We start from the raw sequence: 10,939 nt of genomic DNA, 5'->3' as shown, positions 1-10,939 counted from the left end.
ACCCACCCATTTAGGGGGAGTCTTCCTACCTCAATTAGTCTAACCTTGAAACTCCATCACAATCATACAGAAATTTATCTCCTAGGTGATTCTAAATCCTGTCAAGTTTACAATCAATATTAACTATCACATATGTTATGTTTCACTTTAGTAATGTAAGTGTCCAAAAGTCACTTAAGGAAGTCTCCAGACTCAGGTAGCAGGCAAAGACAAAGAGTGTTTATTCTGCAGAAACCACCAGAGTGCGGAGGTCAACCATTTCTTAAAATGTCAACCACAGACAAAGGCCCACAGGCTTTCTTATAGGGAACCAGGGGAACTCTCTAGAAGAATTAGGCAATCTAAAATGTCATTGGTGAGTGCTAGTGAGTGGTTTGCATTCCTATGCCATAAACGTTCAACCATAGGATGAGATAGGGCTGCCCCATTTTTGTGCCCCCAGGCTGTTGTTTGGGAGGGGGTTTTATGACCTTCTTTTTGGATTTTATGGTCTGTTTCTGGAGCTAGTGCCTAAGGCCTTCTTTTCAAAATCAGGCCTGGTCCTTACACAGAGACAAATGGGCTTTATGCTGTCCTTTCAGTACCAGGCTTCTGAGCAGAGTGATAACCAAGTAATGTGATTCATAAATCTGGAGTTCAGGGAACAATTCGCGTGTTGTATGTATATCTAAGAGCCATAAACAACAGCTCATATTCAAAACCATGAGACTAAAGGAAGGAGTTAGGAAGTAAGAGGAAAATGTCAGGGCAGGACAAGGAGAAGCATACCTGTGATCGTAAGACATTTAAAATGGAGGCAGGAGGATCATCTGCTGCTACCTAGGGGTTCAAGGCCACCTTGGCCTTTGTGAAATCTTGTCTCCAAGGATCAGCATATGAAAAGACGTGTCTGTGAGCAGTGGAAACCCCACCTTCCTGAGACAGAGGCTCATGGATCTCTGAATCCCCAGGCCAGCCTGGTCTAAGAAACAAGTTCCAGATCAGCCACAGCTTTTTCATGAAGAAACCCTGTCTTGAAAAGCAAAACAAAACAAAACAAAAAAATAAAATAAAAAAGAAAGAAAGGAAAAGAAATGTCAAAAAGTTTAGCATATATTCCAAGTATATATTGCTGTACTCATCCCTTCAGTGAGCCAAAAAAAATGAAATAAAAACAAAAGCATAATAAAAAGGAAATGGAAACCATATATTGTTATTGGCTGCTCTGGCATGATATGAACACTAAGAAACATATACATTGGTATGTGTCTGTGTCAGACTTCTAGCAACTTTTGGCCAAGCCAAATGCTGGCAGCAGACCACCATCACATTCAGGTGCATTCTTGTGATGCTAGATAATATACATTGAAAGAACTGTTCTGGGGTGTAATGGACCTCAGACCAACAAGGGTGCAGTTGAGGCTCAGCCTGGAGAGGTCACTAGATGTTCCTGTCACATAAAGGGAATAAATATGTGTACTAAGTGTTTTTACCTGGCTGAATATCAGAATAATGTCCCATATAGTAGGAGGTAAATGTAGTGTGTCTGCAGTCTTAAACTTCCTGTGAGTGACTTCTTGTTGGAAGCCCTGTTGGGCTCTAGGAAAAACCATCTGCCTGAATATGGAGAAAAGAAGCTAAACTGTACCACACAAGCCCATCTGAAACCTTGGCTCATTCTCCTTACATCACCAAAGTGAAATACACCAGGGTAGAGTACATCATGGCTGTATTGTGAGAGGCTGTGGAATCTGTAGGAGGTGGAGTCTAACTGGTAGAATTAGGTCCCTGGGGCTTGCTTTTGACTGGTCCTTTGACTGCCTTACCCTTCACTAGTCCTGGTCCTTTTTGCTTCCTGGCTCACTGTCTCACGCTCCTACCTGTATGCTTGCCTCACCATGATGGGTAAAAATGGCCCTGAAACCATGGGTCAAAATAAACCCCTCCCTGATTAAGTTGTTTCTGGCAGGAATTTGTCACTGCGGAGCATGAGTAGCTAATACAGGACATGTAGACTCCTAGAGGTTATTTTTAATTTATGAGAATTCTGTAATTTACCATGTGGAAGCTTTGCGGTAGACATGAGATCCTTTCCTCTTCTGAGGTCTTCATTGGCTGCTACAGATCACCTTCTAAGTCCTGCTTTCAAGGTATCCCACAAGTTTAGTAAGTTGTGTTTTCATTTGGTTTAAAGTTTTTTGAGGTTTATTCTTTGATCCCTCTGTTTTTCAGAAGTGAGTTGTTTACTCTATAAATATACTAGGATTGTGTACTGGCTGGTTTTGGGTGTCAACTTGACACAGCTGGAGTTATCACAGAGAAAGGAGCTTTAGGTGAGGAAATGCCTCCATGAGATCCAGCTGTAAGGCGTTTTTTTCAATTATTGATAAAGTGGGGAGGGATCATTGTGGTTGGTGCCATCCCAAGGCTGGTGGTCTTAGGTTATAAGAGAGCAGCCAGGGGAAGCAAGCCAGTAAGTAACATCCTCCATGACCTTTGCATCAGCTCCTGCTTCCTGAACTGCTTGAGTTCCAATCCTGACATCCTTTGGTGATGAACAGCAACATGGAAGTGTAAGCTGAATAAACCCTTTCCTCCCCAACTTGCTTCTTGGTCATGATGTTTGTGCATGAATAGAAACCCTGACTAAGACAGATTGGTTGACAAGAAATTCTTTCTTTCTGTTATTGGCATCTAATTTAATTCCACATTGGTCTGAGAGTGGTAATTTCTTTTAAATTTGTTAAGACATGCTTTATAATGTAGAGTGTATCTGTTTTCATGGATTTTATATTTGAGTATCAATAGAATGAATTAGTGTTGTTTGACAATGTAACCTGTAGATAGAAACTTTTTGTAGGTGACTGATGATGCAGTTGGACTTAATTATATACTTTTTTACTTTCTGTCCACTGGATCTGTCTACTGTTGACATAGGGCTATTGAAATCTCCACTACAATAGAGAATGTGTCTAGTCTCTGGGTGTTCTAGAAGAGTGTGCCTCACATATCTTTGTTGCCTGTTATTAGATGCATATACATTAAAGGTTATTGAGGCTGGAGATATAGCTCAGTTGGTAGAATGGTGCCTAGTATGCACAAAAATCTGAGATCAGTCTCCAGCACCACATACAGGGAACATGTTGGTATATGCCTATAATCAGAAAACCTAAATTCAAGGTTATTCTGGGGCTACAGAGTAAGTTCCAGACTGGGCTGGGCTACATGAGACCCTGCTTTTTAATAATAATAATAATAATAATAATAATAATAATAATAAAGATAGGGTCTAAAAGATGAGTCAGCTATTAAGAACATTCATTATATTTGCAGAGTGCCTGGGTTTGATTTCCAGCACCCATTTAGTGTCTCACAACCATCTGTAACTCCAGTTCCTGGAGATCCAGTGCCCTCTTCTGACCTCCCTAGGTACCATACACACATGTGGTACATAAACACTTATACACACAAATTAAATAAATCTAAAAAAAAAAACCAAAAAAACCAACCTTAAAAAGGAACATAATTATGTCTTCTTACAATGCTCATTCTTTGTCAGAGCGCACCTCCCTTCTCCATCCTTGATAACTGAACTTAAAATCATAGCCGCTTGCCCTCGTGGTGTTATAACTATACCTGCTAATCAAAAAATTGCTCAACTTACTTTGATCCCTTTACGCCAGTCACTGTATAGATTCTTTGAAAGTGAGAAAGGACAAAATAATTTTGACTCCTCGGGCGTAAATTGGGTGAAATCTATCACAAATCAGAGACCTAACCTTAAATTGACTCTTGATGGAAAAGGCTTTGAAGGATTAATAGATACCGGGGCCGACGTAACAATTATAAGAGGGCAGGACTGGCCCTCAAACTGGCCCTTGACTGCTTCCTTGACTTACCTTCAAGGAATTGGGTACGCCAGTAACCCAAAACGTAGTTCCAAATTGCTAACCTAGAGAGATGAGGAAGGAAAATCAGGAAAGATTCAGCCGTATGTTATGTCAAATTTGCCTGTGACCCTGTGGGAAAGAGATCTGTTGTCACAGATGGGTGTTATTCTGTACAGTTCTAAGGAGATGGTGACTGAGCAGACATTCAGGCAGGGACTCCTGCCTGGTCGTGAACTAGTAAAAAAAGGACAGAGAATTAAGACCTTTGAGGATCTTAAACCCCACTCTAACATGAGAGGTTTAAAGTATTTTCAATAGCGACCACTATCTTGCCTGCATCCCACGCGGAAAAAATTCAATGGCGTAATGATATTCCGGTGTGGGTAGATCAGTGGTCTTTACCTAAAGAGAAAATAGAGGCCGCTTCTTTGCTAGTGCAGGAGCAGTTAGAAGCAGGACATTTGGTGGAGTCTCACTCTCCCTGGAATACACCCATTTTCATTATCAGGAAGAAATCTGGAAAATGGAGACTGTTACAAAATTTAAGAAAAGTTAATGAGACCATGGTACTTATGGGAACCTTACAACCGGGGCTCCCCTCCCCAGTGGCCATTCCTAAGGAATATTATAAGATTGTTATAGATTTGAAAGATTGTTTCTTTACCATCCCTTTGCATCCAAAGGATTGTGAGAGATTTGCTTTTAGTGTTCCTTCTGTAAATTTCAAGGAACCCATGAAAAGATATCAATGGACAGTCCTCCCGCAGGAGATGGCTAATAGTCCCACATTATGTCAAAGGTTTGTGGCGAAAGCAATTCAGCCTGTTAGACAACAATGGCCAAATATTTACATCGTTCATTTCACAGATGATGTCTTGATGGCGGGAAAGAACCCCCAAGAATTGCTTTTGTGTTATAAAGGTTTACAAAAAGCCCTAGCTGATAAGGGATTGCAAATTGCTTCTAAAAAGGTACAAACTCAGGATCCTTATAATTATTTAGGTTTTAGACTCACTGATCAAGCTGTTTTTCCCCAAAAGATCGTTATTCGTAGAGATAACTTAAAGACCTTAAATGATTTTCAAAAATTGTTAGGTGATATTAACTGGCTTCGCCCCTATTTAAAGCTTACTACAGGGGAGTTAAAACCTTTATTTGATATTCTTAAAGGGAGTTCTGATCCCACTTCCCCTAGATCCCTAACCTCAGAAGGATTGCTGGCCTTACAACTAGTAGAAAAGTCTATTGAAGAGCAATTCGTTACCTATATAGATTACTCCCTGCCGCTGCACCTGTTAATTTTCAATACGACTCATGTGCCTACAGGACTGCTATGGCAAAAATTTCCTATAATGTAAATACATTCAAGGATTTCTCCCAAACGTAATATCTTGCCATATCACGAAGCAGTGGCTCAGATGATTATCACTAGAAGAAGGCAGGCATTGACTTATTTCGAAAAAGAGCCAGATATCATTGTTCAGCCTTACAGCGTAAGTCAAGACACTTGGCTGAAACAGCATAGTACAGATTGGTTGCTTGCACAAATAGAGTTTAGTGGAATTATAGACAACCACTACCCTCAAGATAGGTTAATAAAATTTTTAAATGTACATGATATGATATTTCCTAAGATGACTTCTTTACAGCCTTTAAATAATGCTCTATTGATTTTTACTGATGGCTCCTCTAAAGGGCGAGCTGGATATCTTATTAATGATCAACAGGTTATCGTAGAGACTCCTGGTCTCTCGGCTCAGCTAGCCGAATTAACAGCAGTGCTAAAGGTCTTTCAGTCTGTACATGAGGCTTTTAATATTTTTACTGACAGTTTATATGTTGCTCAATCAGTACCCTTATTAGAAACCTGTGGCACGTTTAACTTCAATACGCCATCAGGATCCTTATTTTCAAAATTGCAAAACATCATTCTTGCCCAGAAAAATCCGTTTTATATTGGCCACATACGGTCTCACACTGGTCTTCCTGGGCCTCTGGCCGAGGGTAATGATCGCATTGACAGGGCTCTAATAGGAAAAGCTTTAGTTTCAAATCCTGTTGCTCTGGCCCAACGTGATGATAAAAGGTTTCACCTCTCTAGCCACACCCTAAGGCTCCGCCATAAGATCACTAAGGAACAAGCAAAAATGATTGTAAAACAATGTCCTAAATGTATTACATTATCCCCAGTGCCACATCTAGGAGTCAATCCTAGAGGCCTTATGCCTAATCATATTTGGCAAATGGATATAACCCATTATGCAGAATTTGGAAAACTAAAATATATACATGTTTGCATTGATACCTGTTCAGGATTTCTCTTTGCTTCCCTGCATACAGGGGAGGCTTCAAAAAACGTAATTGATCATTGCCTACAAGCCTTTAATACCATGGGGTTGCCTAAGCTTATTAAGACAGATAACGGGCCATCTTATTCTAGTAAAAACTTTATTACATTCTGTAAAGAATTCGGTATCAAACATAAAACTGGAATTCCTTACAACCCCATGGGACAAGGAATAGTTGAACGTGCTCATAGCACCTTAAAGAATTGGCTTTTTAAAACAAAAGAGGGGCATCTATATCCCCCAAGGTCACCAAAGGCTCATCTTGCCTTCACCTTATTTGTCCTAAACTTTTTGCAAACTGACATTAAAGGTCAGTCTGCAGCAGAACGCCACTGGCACCCAGTTACTTCTAATTCTTATGCATTGGTAAAATGGAAGGACGCCCTGACTAATAAATAGAAGGGTCCAGATCCAGTTCTAATCTGGGGAAGAGGCTCGGTTTGTGTTTTTTCACGAGATGAAGATGAAGCACGGTGGCTACCAGAGAGATTAATTCGTCAGGTAAACACAGATTCTGTCTCTTCTCGTAAGTATCATTCTAAAGACTAAAATTCCTCTTGTGCTGAGAGTGGAAGCTCTCAGAAAAACTGTTTTCCTCTGAGCCAATTCCCCTACAAGAGGCCGGAGATTAACTTTAGCTTTACAATTTACATCTAAATAAAGTACCTTGACTTCTCCGAACAGAAAATTTACATTGCTACACTCTCATTGTTTAAAATTCTTCCTTCTCTCAAGCAGGTCAATCTACATTCTCCGGTTCTCCGCCCCTACGAGCAAACAGGTGGTACTGCTAATCTCCCTTCCAAGGACATCCCAGCATGTGGCTTTTCAGTCTAAGATAAGATCTAAATTTACCAAGAGAGCTAGAAAAGTAGAAATTTCATATATATTTACAAAGATTAGTTCTTATTTTGATAGAGATGGGCTTAGTCCCTTAGCTGGCCTCTGGCTTTTCACCCTTGCTGTTACTGCAAGGTGTCCTTAGTTCCTCAGGCTACTGAGAATAACAGGGATAAAGAGAAAAGACTTTCAGCTCCTATTTTAACCAAAATTAATGGTGTTAATACTGACATAATTCTTATCTTGGCCTTGCTAAATCTGAGGTTGACAAGTCTCATATAGAGACCTCTCAATAACTCAGAATTGCGCTACTGATTCATAATCATGATGAATACAGTATGGGTACCGCTTGGCGCAGGAGATTGCTGCAAAGGAAAGGTCCAGTTTGACCGTTTCTGAGTTCCCTGTGCGACACACCTGATTTGAAAGAGGTTGGTATCTGACTCCAGCTAAAAACCAAAAATACTTAAGGCTCTGCCTCCCCTCCCCAAAAGATACCAAGAGCCACAGATGTGAGTTGTTACAATACTCACGGGAGAAATCAGGTCAATGTCCACCCAAGTCAAGGTTAAAGGCCCACTCATCTATGGATGAAAAGAATCATTTAATCACCTCTGTTAAGCATTGCCTATTTAAACTTAATTAATAGGGGGGAGAGAGATTGGAGACCTTGCTGTCGTAAGGGCAAGCCCTTCACTGCCTCCCACCCAAAAAATAAAAAAAGCCAACTGGCCTTGTACTAGGAGCCAGCCAGTCTTACCCCCTTCTCCCTGTTCCCCTGCCTGTCACCCAAAATTGCAGAGGATTATCAGCTCAGTGTTATTCTAAAATCGTTTAGTTAAACTCAGCTAGGGTTCCAACGCCCTACTTAAAATGCAAACAGGTAGCTACCTATTCAGCACTAATTAGCATTACAAAGTCAGAGCCTACAGCCCAGCGCTGCTATTCAGTCAGTGCTTTAAAGACAGTCTTAGCCAGATACAGTTTACCATTAGAAAAGTTAGGGAATCCCACGAAAACAGGTTTTTTCTTTAGCCCTAAAAAAACTTAGGCAGAACTATTAAACATAGATAATTTTTCTGCCACAGGCCACCCCTTTTTTTTTTTTTATTTTTGTTTTGTTATCTAATGGGGGGAAATGTGGCCTCCCTTCCCCCAGCCTGGAACCTACCTGCTCAAGGGTGGAGCTACGTGCTCATTCGTCCTGCCACGCCTACCTACTGCTGGAACCTGCCTTTGCTGCCTGGAGGCACACACGTGTTCGTCCTGCTACTGGACCCTGAGTTACTTGGCGGGATATTGGGTTCCCTCCCCCTTCCTTTATAACTGAGTGTCTGGAATTAGTAAAATTGAGCTTTGATCAAGATTTGTCTTAGCTCCATTGTTTCTTCCGCCCCATCTAGATTCCTCTCTTTTCAGCCTGAACTGCCTTTCTCAGTGAACCGTTCGTGTTGTGGACTGCGGGCGGGCCGCAACAGTCCCCCACTTCCGTGCCTTTATGAGGTGCTTTAGATAGAGCCCAGAATGCCAGGCAAGAGCTCTGCTGCCACAGACCCTCTGGGCCCCTTTGTCTGCGTGGAACGGGTCTCTAGTCATGGGTGGGCAAAGTGTAGGATGAATGACAGACAGATGCACACAGGAGAGGTTGTGTAGAATCTGAATGTAATTTGTCAAATCGAGCATCAAACTTTATACAGAAGACAATAAGGAAGTTGGGTGACATACCCGCAAGGTACAAATGAGGTTACCGGATGCTTAATGACTCTTACACAAAACAGAGGAATGAAAACAAAAAGAAGGAACTGGGCAATAAAAATAACTGAGACAAAGTCAGTCCTATCTAAGGTCAGCTATAGTCTTAGAAGCCATGTGTGAGGTCTTCACTCTCCTAGGGCAAGGGCTTTCACACCCAAGTCATGGTTCTAACTAGGGAGTTCCGTTCTAGTTAACCATCTCATGAATAATGCAATACTCTAAAACCACAGCCTGATCTACTTCCTAAACCATTGTAAATTCCTGTATATGGGAGCGACTTGGCTTTTATTCTAAGCGATAGTGTAGTACCAGAGGCTATTCTGAATGTCACTGAATAGCAACATTCTTCCTGAATTCGAAGCCCATGGTCTTGCTTAAGGACTTTCTAGGGCATGTTGGAACACTGGCGAAGGCTTTAGCTATGTCAGAATTTAATCTTAAAAGGCACTTATAATAGGATAATACTAAAAGAGAGCATGTGGATCCATACACTAGACTAACGCAGGAATGGAATATTAATGTATGGGTTAGAGAGAACGCCAGACTCCAGGAGTGAGTTTCCGTGAAACTCTTTTGCCTCGTGAGTAGCTTCCAAGCCTCTCTCTCTCAGCTTGTCAAACTGACTCGACCGGAGTGCGTGGCACTCTGCCACTGCTCTGCACTGTCCCCATTATGGACATATAAGCCTTTATGTTTAAAATGCACACAGACAGTGTATATATGGGTCTTAGGCTTTGACTGGCAATCTTTGTTGTTTGATGGGTGCATTCAGGGCATGGTTTAAAGAGATATCTCTCTCATTGGAGTGATAGCTACTGTATTTGTCTTCTGCTTGCTTCCCTTGTTCATTTTTCTCCTCTATATTTTTCCTGCTTTTTTGACTTTGATTTTTAAAAAAAACAAAGCAAAATGAAAAACCCTTAATTCCATTTTCTCTGCCTTCTTTTCACATAACTTATGTATTCATAGACTTTCTCTTTCTTTTTCTTTTTCTTTTTTTTTTCTTTCTCTGTGTAGCCTTGACTGTCCTGGAACTTACTCTGTAGACCAGGCTGGCCTTGAACTCAGACATCGCCTGCCTCTGCCTCCCAAGTGCTGGGATTAAAGGCGTGTGCCACCACGCCCAGCAGACTTTTTCTTCAAAAGTGATTGCCTTGGAGTAAGCAGTATGTATTCACAGCCAATCCAAGTCTATTTCAGGTTACCCTATATTGTTCCATGTGTAAATATCTCATAGTAATAAACTATTCCCAATTCCTCTCTCTCTCTCTTTTTTTTTCTTTCGAGACAGGGTTCCTCTGTATAGCCCTGGCTGTCCTGGAGCTCACTTTGTAGACCAGGCTGGCCTCGAACTCAGAAATCTGCCTGCCTCTGCCTCCCGACTGCTGGGATTAAAGGCGTGTGCCACCACGCCCGGCAATTCCTCTCTTCTAATACTTGTATCATTCTGTTATTATGGCCTTAGATGTAATCAGCATATTGTCAGTGTTATGTTGAAAGAACTGTTATCATGAATAACAATCAAGAATTAAAAAAAGCCAGGAAGCCAGGCATGATGAGTCAGACCAGTAATCCTAACACTCTGGAGGCCGAAGCAGGATGTTTATCAAGGATAAGGCCAGCCTGAGCTACATGTAATAGATTTTGATTTTGAAACAGGTTCTCAGGTAGCCTATGCTAGCCTCAAAGTGTGGTGTAACCAAGCTTTCCTTAAACTTCCGATTGTTCTGTTTCTACTCCCCAAAGGCCTTATAGATTCATCTTACCATGCCAAGCTATGGGCTACAGTTTAATAATTTTCATCTAAAAATACATTCCTTAATTTTATTTAATGCACATTAATTGGGTATCACCAAGCCGGGCATGGTGGCGCACGCCTTTAATCCCAGCACTCGGGAGGCAGAGGCAGGCGGATTTCTGAGTTCGAGGCCAGCCTGGTCTACAAAGTGAGTTCCAGGACAGCCAGAGCTATACAGAGAAACCCTGTCTGGAAAAAAAAATGGGTATCGCCATGGGGTACATGATGGCATTTCAGCGTACAAGTAAATCAGGGTAATGGCATAGCCATCACCCCAAGCTTACATCTTTCTGTTTTAGTCATCACAGTCCTCTTAGCTCTCTTGAGCT

The sequence above is a fragment of the Mus caroli genome, unplaced genomic scaffold, assembly GCF_978045245.1.
Source record: "Mus caroli unplaced genomic scaffold, Mus_caroli_1 scaffold_2, whole genome shotgun sequence".
Lineage (NCBI taxonomy): Eukaryota > Metazoa > Chordata > Mammalia > Rodentia > Muridae > Mus > Mus caroli.
This window is presented reverse-complemented; position numbering follows the sequence as displayed.